Source organism: Saimiri boliviensis, chromosome 11 (assembly GCF_048565385.1).
Source record: "Saimiri boliviensis isolate mSaiBol1 chromosome 11, mSaiBol1.pri, whole genome shotgun sequence".
NCBI classification, from domain to species: domain Eukaryota; kingdom Metazoa; phylum Chordata; class Mammalia; order Primates; family Cebidae; genus Saimiri; species Saimiri boliviensis.
The window spans coordinates 106932215-106952128 of record NC_133459.1 but is presented as its reverse complement, the minus strand read 5'-3'; positions in this window follow the sequence as shown (position 1 = coordinate 106952128).

The following is a 19914-nucleotide window of genomic DNA, read 5'->3' as shown; positions in this document are numbered from 1 at the left end:
GTTTGGTTTCCTGTTCCTGTGTTAGTTTGCTGAGAATGATGGTTTTCATATTCATCTGTGTCCCTACAAAGGACATGAACTCATCCTTTTTTATGACTGCATAGTATTCCATGGTGTATATATGCCACATTTTCTTTATCCAGTCTGTCACTGATGGACATTTGGGTTGGTTCCAAGTCTTTCTATGGTGAACAGTGCTGCAATAAACATACATATTCATGGGTCTTTATAGTTGAATGATTTATAATCCTTTGTGTACATACCCAGTAATGGGATTGCTGGGTCAAATGGTATTTCTGGTTCTAGATTCTTGAGGAATTACCACACTGTCTTCTACAATGATTGAACTAATTTACTCTCCCATCAACAGTGTAAAAGCATTACTGTTTCTCCACATTCTCTGCAGCATCTGTTGTTTCCTGACTTTTTAATGATCACCATTCTAACTGTGTGAGATGATATGTCACTGTGGTTTTGATTTGCATTTCTCTAATGACCGGGGTGATGATATTTGTTTGATGTTTGTTGGCCACATTTAAATGTCTTCTTTTGAGAAGCAACTGTTTATATCTTTTGCCCACTTTTTGATGAAGTTGTTTGTTTTTTTCTTGTAAATTTGTTTAAGTTCTTTGTAGATTCTGGATATTATCCCTTTGTCAAATGGACAGATTATAACAATTTTTTCCCATTCTGTAGGTTGTCTGCTCACCCTGATAATAGTTTCTTTTGCTGTGCAGATGCTCTTTAGTTTAATTAGGTTTGTCAATTTTGGCTTTTGTTGCCATTGCTTTGGTGTTTACTCATAAAGTCTTTGCCCATGCCTATGTCCTCAGTAGTATTGCCTACGTTTTCTTCTACAGTTTTTATGGTTTTGGTCTTATGTGTAAGTCTTTAATCCATTTTGAGTTAATTTTTTGTGTAAGGTGTAAGAAAGAGGTCCAGCTTTAGTTTTCTGCATATTGCTAGCCAGTTTTCCAAACACCATTTATTAAATAGAGAATCCTTTCTCCATTGCTTGTTTTTGTCAGATTCATCAAAAATCAGATGGTTGTAGATGTGTGGTGTTATTTCTGAGGTTTCTGTTATGTTCTGTTGGTCTATATCTCTGTTTTGGTACCAGTACCATGCTGTTTTGGTTACTGTGGCCTTATACTATAGTTTGAAGTCAGGTAGTGTGATGCCACCAGCTTTGTTCTTTTTGCCTAGAATTGTCTTCGCTACATGGGCTCTTTCTTGGTTTCATGTGAAATTTGAAGGAAAAAAAAAAACACTGAAGAAAAAAGGATAAATAGTGTATATGTAATTATACATTACTTTTCTCCAGTGGACACAGTTAGAGAATTTCCCATTTTATTTAAATTTACCTGTGACAAAGAAGCTTGAGGAAAAAAAATTGATAAGTTTAAAATGGCACCAACGTACAAATGATAAGACTCCTATTTTTATAAGTAATTTTTTTTCCCAATACCTGTAAAAGCTTGAATCAAAAAGCGAGATTGCAATAAAATGCAACAAAAATGTATCATAGAAATTGTCAAATTGTGAAATGGCCAAATGGTGAATGAAAAGGAAAAAGTGGATAGAATTTGGAACTTGCTATTAAGATATCTGAAATCTAAAATTTATCTATTACATACAATTCAGAAAGTAAGTGCACCCAGGCTTACAAAGTATAGTCCCGCTTTTATTAGCTGCCCTCACTTCTTTCTATTTTTTTTTCCCCAAATTGGTCTATGAGTTACAGGGTTAATCAGTATATAATGAGAACATATAATACAGTAGATTTTATGATATACTTTTATAATAAAAAAATTCAACGTACACAAAAGAAGATAGAATACTATAGCGAACCTTGTTTACCAATTACCCAGCTTTAGCAATCAGTGTTTTTCTTAATTAGTCTTATATAGTGCCACCTTCTCACTTTTTTGTTCTGCATAATTTAAAGCAAGTCTGACATTTTAAAATTTCCATTGTTAAGAATTGCCAAATTTTCTTAAAAGCTGCAAACATACTGTCTCTCATTAATTGAAACCCCTACTGAAGATAATGCAATATAATAGTCATATATACACATATACAGACAATGTATCAGAATGTTTTCTTAAAACATGATATATTACAGTTGATTTGATTTGAACAGGGATTTATTAATACCTATTGCTGGGTTGGAAGAATATCTGGCTTCCAAAACAACTTCAAACTGGTTTTGAAAGCTTGGATAAATCACTAATTCTTCAAGGCATGGTGTTAATTAGGGTTCTCTTTGTTGCAACAGCATATATCAGATTAAATAAATAAAAAGAAGTAATGTGTAAGAAGGATGTTGGGGAGTCTTATACAATAAAGAAGCACTGGGTACAGGTTTTAGAAATTAGCAGTCAAAGACTTGAATCCTTACTGTCTTCTCATTTCTGCTTCTCTCTATTGGCTTCAGCCTTCTCTTTTGCTGCCAATAATTTTTCTTTCCTAAATGATTAAAGACATAGCTGCTATCAGTATTATAATTTAGGGTTCATCAAAATCTAACAATATTCAGAGAGTTACCAACTTTGAGAAAAACCAAATGTAGTGGTGGTGGCGGGGCGGGGGCGGGGGCGTAAAATGAAATAATTTAAGAATATGGAAATTGAAATCATGTGTAAGGTATGCGTGAAATGTAGTTTGCAGGAAGGCCCCAGGGATAGGCTATCGTGCAAACCATCCTCCACAGGGACCAGGTGATTCTATGTGTAAAATGAAGTATTTGAATTACATGATTGGTAATTCAAAGGTACCTTATAGCTCCTCATATACACTTCTTTCAAAATCCCTAAATAGGCCTGTAGGATACTTGGTAGTATTGACGGGCAGGAGAAAATATAAATAAGTAATAAAATGTCCTGTGATATGAGTTTATCCAAAGCTCAAGACTACAGTGTTAGAAATTTAAGTATACATTTTAAGATGACAGGCCATTACTATGAAATTTTAATAACAGAGGGAACCAAAAGCAGATGATTTCATTTTGTATGCAATCCATCTTAGCTATGTTGTCAAGCTGACATTCCTCACCTATGGAAATTATGGCAAAATAAACAAATGAACAAGGGAAATTTTGTGTAAGAACCAAGAATTTGTTTCTCATTGCTGGTATTTTATATTCTAAATTCCCAAGTTTACTATTTTTAATCTTATTTTTAGGCTAGATTTGGTGGCTCACACCTGTAATCCCAGCACTTTGGGAAACCATGGTGGGCAGATCACCTGAGGTCAGGAGTTGAGGTCTAGACCTCAACTGAGGTCTAGACCAGACTAGCCAACATGGTGAAATCTACTAAAAATACAAAAATTAGCTTGGTGTGGTGGTGGGTGCCTATAATCCCAGCTACGCAGGAGGCTGGGCAGGAAAATTGCTTAATCCTAGGAGGCAGAATTTGCAGTGAGCCAAGATCCTCCCACTGCTCTCCATCCTGGGAGATAGAGCGAGACTCCATCTCAAAAAACAAGAAAAATCCTCAAGACTTACATTTAAACTTCTTTGAAGGCTTAATGCTTTTAGAATAGCCTATAAATTTATGGAGATTTCACCTTTCAATTCCAATATGATTTTTTTAAGGGAATGGACACATTATTATTCATGAGTGTCAAGTAAGGATTAGGCTCTGATCCATAAAATATTACTTCAGTGTAGATAGCAATCATCCTGATTTTTTAATCTTTATATTTTTATTTGGAAATTTCAAATATACATAAAGATAGGGAAAATAATATAATGAATTTATGTTCCATTACCCAGCTTCAATGATAATCAACTCACAGCTTCCCTATACAGGTTACTTTTAAAACAACTCTCAGAATGTGCCTCTAAAAGATAAAGATTCTTTTATTTTAAACATTACCACAATAATATTATTGCATAAAAATACCTAAACATTATTTCCTAATTTTATCAAATATCTGCTTCTGGATAAAATTTCTTCATTAGTCTTCTAAGCGCTTGCTATATATTGAATGGTGTTTTCCTCTCAGAATTCATATGTTGAATCCCTCCTCCAAATGTTATGGTATTGGAAAGTGGGGCCTTTGGGAAGTAATTAGTTCATGGAAGTGGAGCCCACATGTTGGGATTAGTACACTTATAAAAACAGATGTGAGAGCTTGATTCCTCTTTCTCTAATCTCTACCATGTAAGGAAACAGTGAGAAGGGGGCTGTCTTCAAACCAGAAGTGGGCCCTCACCAGACATGAGATCTGCAGGTATCTTGATCTTGGATTGCTCAGCTTTTGAACTGTAAGAAATAATTGTTTCTAGGTTAAGCCATCAGTCTATGGTATTTTTGTGATAGCAGCCTGAACTGAGAGAATACTTAGTGACTCATGAAACAAATTAGGTCTAGAAATTGCAATTTATTGATTGGTCTCTAAGGTAGGTCACACTTTTTAAAAAAATACATGTTTTCACATTGAAATATAACAGAGATATACCATACTAAGAAACCTATATAAATATGCAGTTGAATGAAAATGCTGTTTTAGAAACTGAACTCATCCCTGTTAGTACTGCTCATGGCCAGAAATAGAGTGTTATTAGCACTCCAATAGCTTTCCTCTGTCCTGTGCCATTCACGAGTGTTTCACTAGAAGAAATTGCATCTCTAGAACTTCTAAAACCACAGATTTGTTCATTCGTTTTTGAATTATATACATGCAGATGAAATAAGACAGTACGTAATCTTTTTTGTTCACATTTTTCGTTTGATATATTTTGAGATTCATTCATTTTTATTGTGTAGAGTATTTTACTATGAAAATAGTTCACAATTTATTTATCCATTTTGTTCTTAGTGGCCATTTGGTTGTTTCTAGCTGAGAGGATTACAAATACTGTTGCAATAAATATGCTTATGCATTTTTATACTCATAAATATGCATTTCTCTAAAGTAAATCTAACACCATTTAATACAAGAGATATTTTTCTTTTCCTCTGGAATGCAGAATCACCTTTTTTTTTTTTTTTTTTTCTTGAGACAGAGTTTACTTTTGTTGCCCAGGCTGGAGTGCAATGGCATGATCTCAGCTCACTGCAACCTCTGCCTCCTGGTCTCAAGCGATTCTCCTGCCTCAGCCTCCAGAGTAGCTGGGATTACCAGCATGTGCCATGACACCTGGCTAATTTTGTGTTTTTAGTAGAGATTAGGTTTCTCCATGTTGGTCAGGCTGGTCTCCAACTCTTGACTTCAGGTGATCTACCCACCTTGGCCTCTCAAAGTGCTGGGATTACAGGCATGAGCCTCTGTGCCTGGCCATTATCATTTTTTAATCCGAGAAATAATTACATATGTGAAGGTTTCTTTCTTGCTTTCTTGGATTCTCTTGATTGATACATTGGTTTATTTTTCTGTTTTTGCCCCAGTAACACCTTGATTTAAAAATTGTTTATTTACAATAAGTATTTATATATGGTAGTTAAATCTTCCACATCTTCATCTTCAGCAACACTTTATTAACTCCTTTTGTCTAATTTAGTATTAGTTTGAGAATTTCTACCAATTTCCTGACAAGATTTTGATGATTGCACTTAATATTTAAATCAATTTTGCAGAATTGGTATCTTTATCATATTGAATCTTTCAATCCATAAAGATGACGTTTCTTTTTTTGTTTTTCTTATGTATCTCATTAATAATTTTTAAAATATAGGAATAGAAGTTTTACACAATTTCATTAGATTTATTTCTATGTATTTTGGTACTCATTGTTGCTTTTGTAAATCGAGTCATGATATCATTTTTATAAGAATTTTTAAAGTATAACTTGTTTTGTTTCTCAAAAAAGTGGAATTATTTTGAATGTTTTACCCTACCATGTCAAATTGTAAATATATTCTTAAGTAATATATTTATTTCATAGGTATATATGTTTTTCTTTTTGGCTTTATTGAGGTATAACTGACAAAAATTATATATACTCCAGATGTGCAATGTGATGATTTGCTATATGTATACATTGTAAAATGATTATTACAATCAAATTAACTAACACAACTATTACCACAGTTGTCATTTTGTTGTGTAGCAAATATCACTTTTTAGAGCAGTGTAGTTTTTTCAGAAAGTAGAAAGCAGGCTTACACCTAAAAAGTAAACAATATTTCCTTGAGTTTTAAAGAAAGCCTGTAGGAGCATTGATAAGATCTATGCTAGGATTCCTGTTGCCTTAAATCCAACTTCTGTAGAAAGTGTTTTATCATAAAAGCTCAGCTAGATATACCATATGTGTTAGAGTAGAGGTCTGGAGGATCAATCTCCTGAGTCACACATAAAGAGTATTGAAGGGAGTTTTCTTTAAACTGGGATATGTAGACAATGAGACAACTTGATCCACCAATAGCCAACTGTAGAAAGACTATTTTGCTAACAGAGATCACTGATAAATTGCCTGAGATTCAGTTGCTGTGGAGTCAGCTGAGGATGACTACTTTTGATAAGATTGTGTGTTTGCATACCACAAATTTTTCAACTTTTTATATATTTTCCTTGTCATATATAGGCCCTGGATGAGACCTCAAATTTAATTTTGCACAGAAGTTGGGATAGTGAATATGCTTATTTAATTGCTGATATCTGAAGAAAGCTTTCGATTTGTCTCTATTTGCAGATGATATGATTGTATATCTAGAAGACCCCATCATCTCAGCCCAAAATCTCCTGAAACTGACAAACAACTTCAGCAAAGTCTCAGGATACAAAATCAACGTGCAAAAATCACAAGCATTCCTATACACCAGTAATAGACTTAAAGAGAGCCAAATCAAGAATGAACTGCCATTCACAATTGCTACAAAGAGAATAAAATACCTAGGAATACAACTAACAAGGAACGTAAAGGGCCTCTTCAAGGAGAACTACAAGCCACTGCTCAACGAAATAAGAGAGGACACAAACAGATGGAGAAACATTCCATGTTCATGGTTAGGAAGACTCTATATCGTGAAAATGGCCATACTGCTCAAAGTAATTTACAAATTCAACACTATTCCCATCAAGCTACCAATGACCTTCTTCACAGAACTGGGAAAAAAAAACCTTAAACTTCGTATGGAACCAAAAGAGAGCCCGCATAGCCAAGTCAATTCTAAGCAAAAAGAACAAAGTAGGAGGCATCACACTACCAAACTTCAAACTATACTACAAGGCTACAGTAATCCAAACAGCATGGTACTGGTACCAAAACAGAGATATAGACCAATGGAACAGAACAGAGGCTTCAGAGGAAATACAACATATCTACAACCATCCGATCTTTGACAAACCTGACAAAAACAAGCAATGGGGAAAGGATTCCCTGTTTAATAAATGGTGTTGGGAAAACTGGCTAGCCATGTGCAGAAAGCAGAAACAGGACCCCTTCCTGACACCTTACACCAAAATTAACTCCAGATGGATTAAAGACTTAAACCTCAGACCTAACACCATAAAAACCCTAGAAGAAAATCTAGGCAAAACCATTCATGACATAGGCATAGGCAAGGACTTCATGACCAAAATGCCAAAAGCATTGGCAACAAAAGCCAAAATAGACAAATGGGACCTAATCAAACTCCACAGCTTCTGCACAGCAAAAGAAACAGTCATTAGAGTGAATTGGCAACCAACAGAATGGGAAAAAAATTTTGCAGTCTACCCATTTGACAAGGGGCTGATATCCAGAATTTCCAAAGAACTAAAACAGATCTGCAAGAAAAAAAACAATCAAGCCCATTCAAAAGTGGGCAAAGGATATGAATAGACACTTTACAAAAGAAGACATACCAGAGAACAACAAATATATGAAGAAATGCTCATCATCACTGGTCATTGGAGAAATGCAAATCAAAACCACATTGAGATACCATCTTACGCCAGTTAGAATGGTGATCATTAAAACATCTGGAGACAACAGATGCTGGAGAGGATGTGGAGAAACAGGAACACTCTTACATTGTTGGTGGGAGTGTAAATTAGTTCAACCATTGTGGAAGACAATGTGGCAATTCCTCAATGACCTAAAAATAGAAATCCCATTTGACCCAGCAATCCCATTACTGGGTATATATCCAAAGGATTATAAATCATTCTATTATAAGGACACATGCACACGAATGTTCATTGCAGCACTGTTTTCAATAGCAAAGACCTGGAACCAACCCAAATGCCCCTCGATGATAGACTGGACAGGGAAAATGTGGTACATATACACCATGGAATATTACGCAGCCATCAAAAACGATGAGTTCATGTCCTTTGTAGGGATATGGATGAACCTGGAAACCATCATTCTTAGCAAACTGACACAAGAGCAGAAAATCAAACACCGCATGTTCTCACTCATAGGTGGATGTTGAACAATGAGAACACATGGACGCAGGGAGGGGAGCACTACACACTGGGGTCTGTTGGGGGGAAATGGAGGAGGGACGGGGGGTGGGGAGGTGGGAAGAGATAGCATGGTGAGAAATGACAGATACAGGTGAGGGGAAGGAAGGCAGCAAACCACACTGCCATGTGTGTACCTATGCAACAATCTTGCATGTTCTTCACATGTACCCCAAAACCTAAAATACAATTAAAAAATGGAAAAAAAAGAAAGCTCAGTAGTTGAGTTTAAAAAGAAAATGTGGCACATATACACCACAGAATACTATGGAGCCATTAAAAAAAGATGAGTTCATGTCCTTTGCTGGGACATGGATGAATCTGGAAACCATCATTCTCAGCAAACTGACACAAGAACAGAAAACTAAACACTGCATATTCTCACTCATAAGTGGGTGTTGAACAATGATATAACATGGACACAGGAAGAACATCACACACTGGTGTCTGTTGGGGGGCAAGGGGCTAAGGGAGGGATATCAGGGGTCGGGGATTTGGAGGGATAACATTAGGAGAAATACCTAATGTAGGTGATGGGGGATGGATGCAGAAAACCATCATGGCACGTGTATACCTATGTAACAATCCTGCATGTACCCCAGAACTTAAAGTATAATAATAAAAAAAGAAGAAATAAACAGAAAGAACGATTTGCAATAATAATAATAATAATAATAATAAACAGAAAGAAAGAGAGAAAATAGAAAACAGGAAAATAGAACACACAAATCACATTATAAAAATTAATTACAAAATTAATTATAAAAAATTAAATCAACTGAATGAGAAAAATGAATAGAGCTTCAGGGACATATGAGAAAAACGTCTAATCCTTGTGCATTAAAGTCTTGGAAAGAGAATAGAAAGAGGGAGGCTGAAAAGTAATCAAATAAATATTGACTGAAAACTACAAATTTGGTCAGAGATTCAAGAAGGTCTATGAATCCCAAAAAGGATAAACCCAGATAAATTTATGCCAAGACACATCATAAGTAAACTTCTAAAAATGAAAGAAAAAAAAATTGAAAGGATCCAAAGAAAAGTGACACTTTACTAATAGAAAAAGTAATAGAATGACAGTGGATTTCTCATCAGAAACCACAGAAAATTTTTTTTTAAAAGTCACAACATTTTTCAAGTGCTCAAAGAAAAGAATTGACAACTCAGAACTCTATACCCAGGAAAAATACCTCTCCCAAGTGAAGGGATACTGAAGACGTTATCAGATGAAGAAAACCTAAGATAATTTGTTGGCAGCAGACTTACTTTAAAATAATAGCTAAAAAAAATTCTCCAAACAGAAAGGGTATGATAAACTAATATGACTTATAAACATCAGGAACAAAGAAAGAACATGGTCAGCAAAAATATGTATAAGTACATTAGGTTTTTTTTTTTTTCATTTTGAGTTTGTTAAATTATTTTTGATGGTGAAGTAAAAATTATATATAATGTGGTTTGAAATATATGTAAAGTATTTGTTATTATATTTTAAAATTATATGTTATAAAAGGTTAACAAACAAAGTAAAATGTAAGGTTTTTACAGTTGTGCTGATAAAATTGAATACACAGAACAATCATTATAAAAGCTATACAAAAAGATGAACTAAAAAAGACAAAAGATTAAAATAAGATTCTAGGAAATGGTTAAGTGATCTATAGGAAGACAGAAAAGAAAATAATTTTTTGAGTCCCTTAATTGAGAAAACACTTGATAGAAATAAGAAGCAGACAGAAGAAACAGGAACCAAAAATAAAATGGCTGACTTAAGTCCTAATGTATTAATAATTGAATTAAAGTAAGTGATCTAACTACATAAATTCAAAGCCAGAGATAGGCAGAATGGATTAAAAATATGATCACACTCTCTTTTGTCTACAAGAAAACGAATTTTAACATGAAGATATAGAGAATATTAAAGGAAGAAAATGTTTAAATATTTAAAGTCTATATTGTGAGGTCCTTAATTAAAAGAAAGCAAGTGGAGCTATATTAATATCAGAACAAAGAAAATCACTAGATACAGAAGAGACATTACATAATGCTAAAAGTATCAGTTTACCAAGAGGACATAGTAATTCTAAATGACTGGGCACCAAACAACATATCTTCAAACGCTGCTAAACAGAAACTGACATGACTGAAGAAGAAACATATGTACAATTATAGTTGTAGACTCCACCCCTTCTCCCAAAATTTATCAAATAACTAGACAGTAACAGAAAAACTCAACAACACTATCAAAAAAACACATTCTAATAAATGTCTTTAGACTACTTCCCCCAGCAACAATAGAATATATATATATATATTTTTAATAATTGTCTGTGGAAGGTAGACCATATTTTAGAACATAAAATAAAATAAAAAAAATTGGCCAGGTACAGTGGCTCATTCCTGTAATTTCAGCACTTTGATAGGCCTGGGGGGTGACCTCCTTGAGGTCAGGAGTTCAGGACCGGTCTGTCCAACATGGTGAAATGTGATTCTACTAACAAATACAAAATTTAGCTGGATATGGTGGCAGGCACCTGTAATTCCAGCAACTCAGAAGTCCGAGACAGGAGAATTGCTTGCACCTGGGAGGCAGAGCTTGCAGTGAGCCAAGATCATACCATTACACTCTAGTCTGTGTGACAAGAGTGATACTCCATCTCAAAAAAAAAAAAAAAAAAAAAGAATTAAAATCAATAACAGAAAGGTGACAGTAAAATCTATAATCACTTGGAGATAAAATGAATGTAAATAGTCCATGGACCAAAGACAAAGTCTCAAAAGAAATAAAATTACAAAGAGGAAAATATACTGAAAGCAAGCCAAAGAAAGGAAATAATAAAGATAAAATTAGAAATCAATGTTAATGGAGAAAAATCAACAAACCAAAGAGATATATGTGAATCAGTAACATGGACAAACCTGTAGCAATACTGACAAAGAAAAAAGACAAATTTACAAATTGTATCAATAATTAAATAGAAAATAAAACAAATCAAAAGATAGTAAGAAAATGCTATGGGTAACTCCACATATCTAAGTTTTATAACTTAGATAACATAGACTGGTTTTTGAAAAATACAATTTATAATTTACAAAATATGAAATAGAATAAGCCTATAACTATTAAGAAAATTAATTTTATAATTATAAAACTTCCCAAAGGAAATCTGTAAGCCAAGAAAAATTTCAAATTCAAAAAAGAATTAATGTTAATTCTACACAATCTTTCTCAGAAAATAGAAAAGGAGAAAATAACTCCTCATTTTTTAAGGATAGTATTGCCCTGATATCAAAACCAGGCAAAGCTCACACACACACACACACACACACACACACACACACACACACACAGAGAGACAATGAAAACTAAAGATTTATATTCTCCATAAGCATAGGTACAGAAACCCTCAATAACATATTAGCAAGGTAGAATTCAGCAATATATTAAAAAAAAATAAAACCACTTGGTGTTTATTTCAAGAATGCAAGGCTAAACCAAATATTGGTTCAATACTTGAAAACTGCTGTATGTAATGCATCATGTTAAAGAGATACAGAAGAATTCTTATTTACACTGATATATATATATAAATATATATGTATATAATCCCATCCATATATATATAGATATACATATATATAATATATATGTATATATAAAGATATACATATATATGGATGGGATTATATACATATATATGTATATCTTTATATATACATATATATTATATATGTATATCATATATTAACGTCTATATTGTGATTATTTTATATATATATCAATATAGAAAAAGACAGTTGACAAAATTCAACACATATTCAGGATAAATATTCTCAGAAAGTATGAATAGAGGGAAATGTCCTAAATTTGATAAAGAGCACATATAAATGTTACAGCTAACATATTATGTTGAAAGATGGAAGGGTTTCCCTCTAAAAATCAGAAACATGGCAAAGATGCCCACTCTTACCATTCTTATCCAACATAGTGTTAAAAGTTCTAGTGATTTCAATGAGGCAAGAACATTTTTATAAAAGAAAAAATACACATTAGAAAGCAAGAAATAAAATTTATTTTATTTTCAGATAATATAATTGTTCACATGGAAAAATCCCAAGGAATATACAGAAAGCTTCTAGGAACTAATAAATGATTTTAACAAGGAAAAAATACAAAAATCAGTTTTTTTCTGCACTCTTACTTTGAACAAGTTGGTAATAAAATCAGAAAAATAATACAATTTACAATTAAAAAATAAAGAAGTTTTCCATTTAGTTTAATTTAATTTTGCATTATAAGACTCAAAGAGTAAACATGCCAGTTTCTCCAAATTAATGAAAACATGTAATGTAATTTATATTAAACGCCAATGATATCTTTTATAGCTATGGATGAGATTATTCTAAATTTATATGGAAAATCAAAGAAACTATAATAGCTAAAAACTATCTTGATAAAGAATAATAAAGTGGGATAAATTATCTATCTGAATTCAAGACTTTTTTTATTTTTTGAGCCAGAGTTTCACTCTTGTTGCCCAAGCTGGAGTGCAATGGTATGATCTCAGCTCACTGCAACCTCTGCCTCCCAGGTTCAAATGATTCTCCTGCCTCAGCACCCCAAGTAGCTGGGATTACAGGCATGTGCCACCACACCTGACTTATTTTTTGTATTTTTAGTAGAAACAGGGTTTCATCAAGTTAGCCAGGCTGATCTTGAACTTCTGACCTCAGGTGATCTGCCCACCCTAGCCTCCCAAAGTGCTGGGATTATAAACGTGAGCCACCACGCCCAGCCTAATTCAAGACGTTTAATGTAGTATATTAATCAAGGCTTTCACATTGGTGGAAGGATGGACACATGTCTCATAAATGAAGGAGAATATAGAATTCAGAATCCATGGAATACTACACACTGATACCCAGCTGATTCTTGACAAAGGTGAAAAGGCAATTGAATGGAGGAAAGAGAGCATTTTCAACATACAGTAATGAAGCAATAAGACATCTATAGATTAAAAAACAAATAAACTAAAGGTGGATCTATGGCTTAAATGTAAAATGTAGAACTATAAAACTTTTAGAGAAACATCAGGAGAAAATATTCAGAATCTAGGGCCAGGCATGTAGTTCCTAGATGTAACAGCAAAATCACAATTCACGAACACAAAAATTGATAAATTGGGCTTTCCTGAAATGGAAAACTTTTACTTTGAAAGGATCATGTTAAGACAGTGAAAAGATGAGCGACAGAGTGGGAGAAAATGTTTATAAACCACATATCCAAAAAAGGTTTATCATCTAAAATAAATAAAGCATACTCAAAACTCAAGTTTAAAAGGTCAATAAGAAAGTGGGCAAAAGACATATAGAGAAATTTCACCATAAAAGATGTACAGATGACCAGTGATAAGGTTGGGTTGTGTCCCCACACAAATCTCATCTCGAAATGTTATTCCCATAATCTCTAAATATCATAGGAGAGATCCAGTGGCAGGTAATTGAATCATTGCGGCGGTACCTCCATGCTGTCCTCATGATAGTGAGTGAGTTCTCATAACATCTGATGGTTTTAGAAGGGGTTTTTACCCTTTCACTTGACACTTCTACTTGCTGCCATCATGTGAAGAAAGACGTATTTGCTTCCACTTTCACTGGTGGTAAGTTCCTGAGGCCTCTGCAGCCCTGCAGAACTGTGTGTCAATTCAACCTTTTTCCTTTATAAACTACCCAGTCTCAGGCCGTTCTTTATAGCAGTGAGAACGGACTAATACAACAGGTAAGCACAGCAAGAAAAGTTCAACATCGTTAGCCATCAGGGAAATGTATAACAAAATTATAATAAAATATTTTACTACATTCTTGTAAAAACTAGTAACAATATCAAATGCTGGTGATGATGCAGAAAAACTAGATCAATTATATATTACTCTTGCGGATGTAAAACATTTTGGAAAACAGTTTGTTAGTTTCTTACTAAACTAAATATGCCATTGCTATACAACCCAGTATTGTACTTCTAGGCATTAAGCCTAGAGAGAAAAAGAGTTAGTTTTACATAAAATCCTGTACATAAAAGATTTTATTTGCTTTTTTTTTTTTCTAACAGGAAAATACTAGAAACAATCCAAATTCTCTTCCAATAAGTGAGTAGTTAAACCAACTGGGGTACATCCATGACATAGAATACTACTTAGCAACAAAAAGTAGTATACTAACATAATATACTGACATAGGCAACAACCTGAATAAGCCTCCAGAGAATTATGCTGAATGAGAAAAGCCATTTATGTAACATTCTTGAAATGGCAAAATTATAGAATAAAGAACAGATTAGTGATTGCCAATGGTTAAGTGGGAGAGAAGTGAACGTGGCTGTATCTTGACTGTAGTAACATTGATATTCTGTTTGTGATACTGAATTATAGTTCTGCAAGATGCTACCTTTGTGGAAAATCAGGTAAAGGGTATACCAGATCTCTGTATTATCTTCATAACTGCCTGTATATGTACAGTTATCTCAAAAACAGAAGTTTAATTAAAATAAAACCAAACCTGATGGTAGGAATTCTACCCCTTTAAAAATGAAGCATTATTTCTTTGCTGTTGTTTTGCTTTGAGGAAGAAGTTATATAGCATGGACAATCTCTTTTTAATCCATACATTCATTTGTTCTTGTCCTTGATGGGGTAAAATGTCAAAACTATTTTTGCATCTTCTAAGGAATAACATTATTACTAAAGCGGTTTAGATTGCTGGTTTTTCCTGTTGAATAAAGGTGAACAAAAGGTGATTCAAACGAATTAGAAATAAAGAGCATTTTCTATATGTTTATGATCTTCTGTGTAGTACAGAAAACAGCACAGTAGCAGAGTTTTATTTAGTAAATAGGTCACTGGGAATACTGTACCCCCAGAACTGGAACTGAACTGTAAGTCACCTGCATTTCTTCCATTAAACTTTTTGTAAAGCATATTATAAAATTCTATTTGTGTCACTAAAATTAGTTTGATAATTAGGTCACTTTTGAACACCAAAGCTCTGGAAAAGGATCTTGTAAAATCTGTTGGGGAATTATCATTTAAAGTACTTAGAACCTTAAAAGTGTAACTTAGACTGTGTATTTTCAAAGTTTTAAGATTCTTCTAATTACACATAGAGAAATGAATCTGAACATTAAATCTATTGCGACTTCTCTATGTTATTTTGGTGGCTCAGAGACTAAATGATTTGCTTAGTATCACAAGGTTAGGTGTTGGCAAAGAGGACTGAAAAACGGTACTTTGATTATTTATTTAAGAATTATTTCTAGACTTAGAATTTTCTATTATCAAATTAACATCATCTCTAGATGTATTTTTTGCTATTGTTTTATTAAAATTTAATCTGTGTCTAAGAAACTTTCCTATTTCTCCTGCCTCAATACTGTAAATTGAGCAACAGTTAGAATAAAACATTTAATGACAAAGGAATGAATTACCTTCAATGAAGCACATTGAAGATTGTTATTGATTTTAAGTAACAGGGCATTTATAAAAACCTTAATGGGGTTGTGTTGATAATTTTATTATACTTATTAGTTTATTTTCTGTTTTCAGATGGCATTGTAACAAAGTTTGTCCCAAACGTAAAGTTGAAATAAGTGGGTTCTTGATTCAGCAGTGCATAAATTCAGCATGAAGGAATAAGTTCAGGAAAGTTAAAATAGTTCCAGACAACTAAAAGGAAGGTAAAAGACGGTCTCCCAAGGGCCTTTACACGTTTTTCCATTCTCTACAATCCTATTCAAAAGATGAGGCAAAGGAAGGGCATGAAAAAGCCCTGTAAAATACAAGGGCAGCCGTAAAGAAGCATTGAAGGGTATGGGCTCACTATTTGCCTTGGAAACCGCTCCTCTCATATGAATAGACTGAGGCTAATCAAAGAGGAAAAGTCAGTTGGGCTTTTTCTTATTTTTTCGCTCGCAGAAAAAGCACTTTAAGAGAAGATTTTTTTTTCACGTTTGTATATTATAGAACAAGAAAGTAGCAAAGGAAATCAGTGGCTCTTATACCTTTCAGAATATTTGTATGCCGTTCAATGTTGCCTGTCCATCAATAGCTTCTCTCCTTTTTCAGAGAAATAATTGTGTCCATTTTCTCAAGATTTACCTTGGAGGCCACTTAATATTTTTAAAGACTTTTATTGTGAAATAATTTTAGACTTACAGGTAAGGCACAAGAATAGAACAAAGAATTTGCCTCGGCAAAGATATTAACATTTTACCGCATTTGCCTTATTCTCTCTTTCTCTCTCCCTCTTTATATGTACATATGTAAGTGTGAATATACTCGTAATTTTTCTGAACTAACTGAAAGTTGCTATTTTGTCCATTACACTTTATGCTTCATAAGTGTTTCCTTTAAAAAAAAAAAGGACCATAGTCCTTGTTTTGAAGGACAAAGACCATTAAAATCAGAAAATTAACATTGGTACAATAATATTAAAAAACTGTAGACTCCATTCACATTTCATCAGTTATCCCAATAACGCTCTTTATGGTGAAAAAAAAAAAAAAAAAAAAAAACACATACATCTGTCTTTGTTCATGCTGCCATAACAAGTTTCCACAGACTGAGTGGCTTTTAAACAACAAAAAAATGTATTTATAATGGTTTTGGAGGCTGAAGAGTCTAAATCAGGATTTTAGCCTGTTCAGAGGATGGTGAGAACTCTCTTTCAGGTTGCAGACTGCCTCCTTTTTTACAAGCCAGCAAGAGAGCTAGAAAACCCTATGAGGTTCCTTCTGTAAGAGCCCTAATCCCATTCCTGAGGTCTTTACCTTCAGGATCTAATTACCTCCCAAAGGCCCCACCTGATACCATCACATTGGGGGTTAGAATTTCAATATACCACTTTTTTTTAAGGAGGGTAGGAAATAAACATTCAACCCATTGTACCACCTGTCCAGAATATAATTTAAGATCACATATCACATATGGTTATGATGTCTCTTGAGTTTTTTCAGTAATTCCTTAGCCTTGTCTTATCTTTCATGTCTTCAGTAATTTTGGTGTACTGGCCACTTCATTTTTGTAGATTGTTCCTCGTTTTTGTCCATCTGATGTTTCCTTACAATTAAATTCAGGTTCTGCATTTTGGGCATGGATATTACAAAAACATTGCATGTTTCTCATTATGTCTTATCAACACAATGTTGATTTGTTCCATAATAGTGATAATAGCTTAGTTAAGATGGTGTTTCACTGGGATTCTTCACTGTAAAATTATTCACCTTTTAAAATGAGTAATTATTTTGTGACTCGTATATCTATGTAAATATCTTTCTCCTCAGCAAATTTTTGCTCACTCATTTTAATATTCACTGCTAATTCAGTCTTATCTGAGTAAATTTTATTATGATGACTCACAAGTGGTGTTTCTAATTCTTCTACATTTATTAATTGTCATTCTAATTTAAGAAGAACTTTCCCTTTCCTTTCGTTTATGTATCTATAAAGCATAGATTTATAAATGTATTGATATAAAAACAGAGTAAAAATTAAGAAAAAAGTAGCAGTGAAAATCTGGGAACTGTCTACTAGGCAGGACATTATAGTTACAAAAATATCTGAATTGGACTGGTTGTTCTCTTAGATTTATAACTTAAAAATATATGGTATATATATAATTGATTCTATGTCAAATATTAGCTTTAGAAAAAATAAAATAATTTTGAAGATTGTGTTTATACTCAAAAGGTAAAACGGATAAAAAGGTTACTCCATCTTAACAAATAACAATTTTTAAAACTAACTTTTATTTAAGCTAGTCAGATAAGTGTTATCTAATTGAATATAATGTGAACCATATATGTAATTTCCAATGTTTTAGTAATCACATTAAAAAAGTGAAAAGATAAAACTAATTTTAACAATGTATTTTAAATAATCCAATATATCAAAATATTATCATTTTAATATCTAACCAATATAAAATTATTAATGAGGGATTTTATTTTTTCTTATTGATTCTTCAAAGTCTTGTAGCTACTTTACACTTAGAGCACATCTCAACTCACAGCAGGCACATTTCAAGAACTAAATAACCACAGGTGGCTTGTGGCTACTACTTTGGAGAGCACAGATTTATATAATTGAAACAAAACTATTTTAAAAATCTAGAACAAATGGATAGTCACCAAGTTATTCACTTTAATTTGAATGTCCAGGCACAGTATTGTGTATAAGTAGAAAAAGTAGCAAATGAAGTCATAATCATCATACCATGATAATTCCACAGAAGATATTCACCCTCATAACATTTCAAGAGTGATATTAATAGAAGTTTCTATAATCGATTAAATTCAGTGGAATGATTTACTGAAAGCATGCATTAAAAATAGATACTTCTGGCCAGGCACGATGGCTCACGCCTGTAATCCCAGCACTTTGGAAGGCTGAGGCGGGTGGATCACGAGGTCAAGAGATCGAGACCATCCTGGTCAACATGGTGAAACACTGTCTCTACTAAAAATACAAAAAAATTAGCCAGGCATGTTGGCACGCACCTGTGATCCCAGCTACTCCGGAGGCTGAGGTGGAAGAATCGCTTGAACCCGGAAGTTGGAGGTTGCAGTGAGCTGAGATTGCACCACTGCAATCCAGCCTGGTGACAGAGAAAGACTGTCTCAAAAAAAAAAAAAAAAAAAGATACTTCTTTAATATTTCTGTAGTATATCAGTTTGTTCAAAACAAATTTTATCAGTTTGTTAGAAACTTTCTATGACTATAGTTTTGCTACTATGAAATTCTAGCTTTCAACATATATATGCTATTTTCCATGCCGATTGAAAAGTACAAACATATAAATACACACAGACACATACACAAGAAAAGCTATATCTATTAGACTCTTGTCAAAATATATCCCATGTCAAAACTTTAGGATTGAATGACTCATAAATAAAACAAAGTCATTGATTGCAGAATATTTCTGCTTACATTTAATTTAGACTGAGACCAGTGACGTTGAAAGAGGATGTGGAAGTAAAAATAGCAAACCTATGCACTAGGCAGTATTCTAACTAAATTCTAAGCTCATGTAAACATTTATTTTCACAGAAGTCTATGATTAGCTATTATAGCATACAATATGACAGTAGGAAAGCCATACACAAAAAGGTAAAGTAACTTCCCCAAATTTGCACAGCTAGTAAACTTAGATGTCAGAATCAAGCATAAGCAGTCTAGAATTCATCCAAAGAAGCCCTGACCACATCAGGCAGGATTATACAAAACAGTAGATTGGATCAATTTGCCTGGTACATAGACTGTCAGTTTGTAAATGAGAGGAGTTAGATTTTATGTAGAGATATGAACAGCCTCGATAAAATAATCTTACTCCTTCACACACTGATCAAGTATGTATTTCTCTGTGTTTGGCACTGTGCCGGGCATTGAGGTGCAGTAATGCATAAGATATAAGAATTTATAGTTGAGGAAAAGCAGGAAACCAACAGGCAATTACAATGCCATA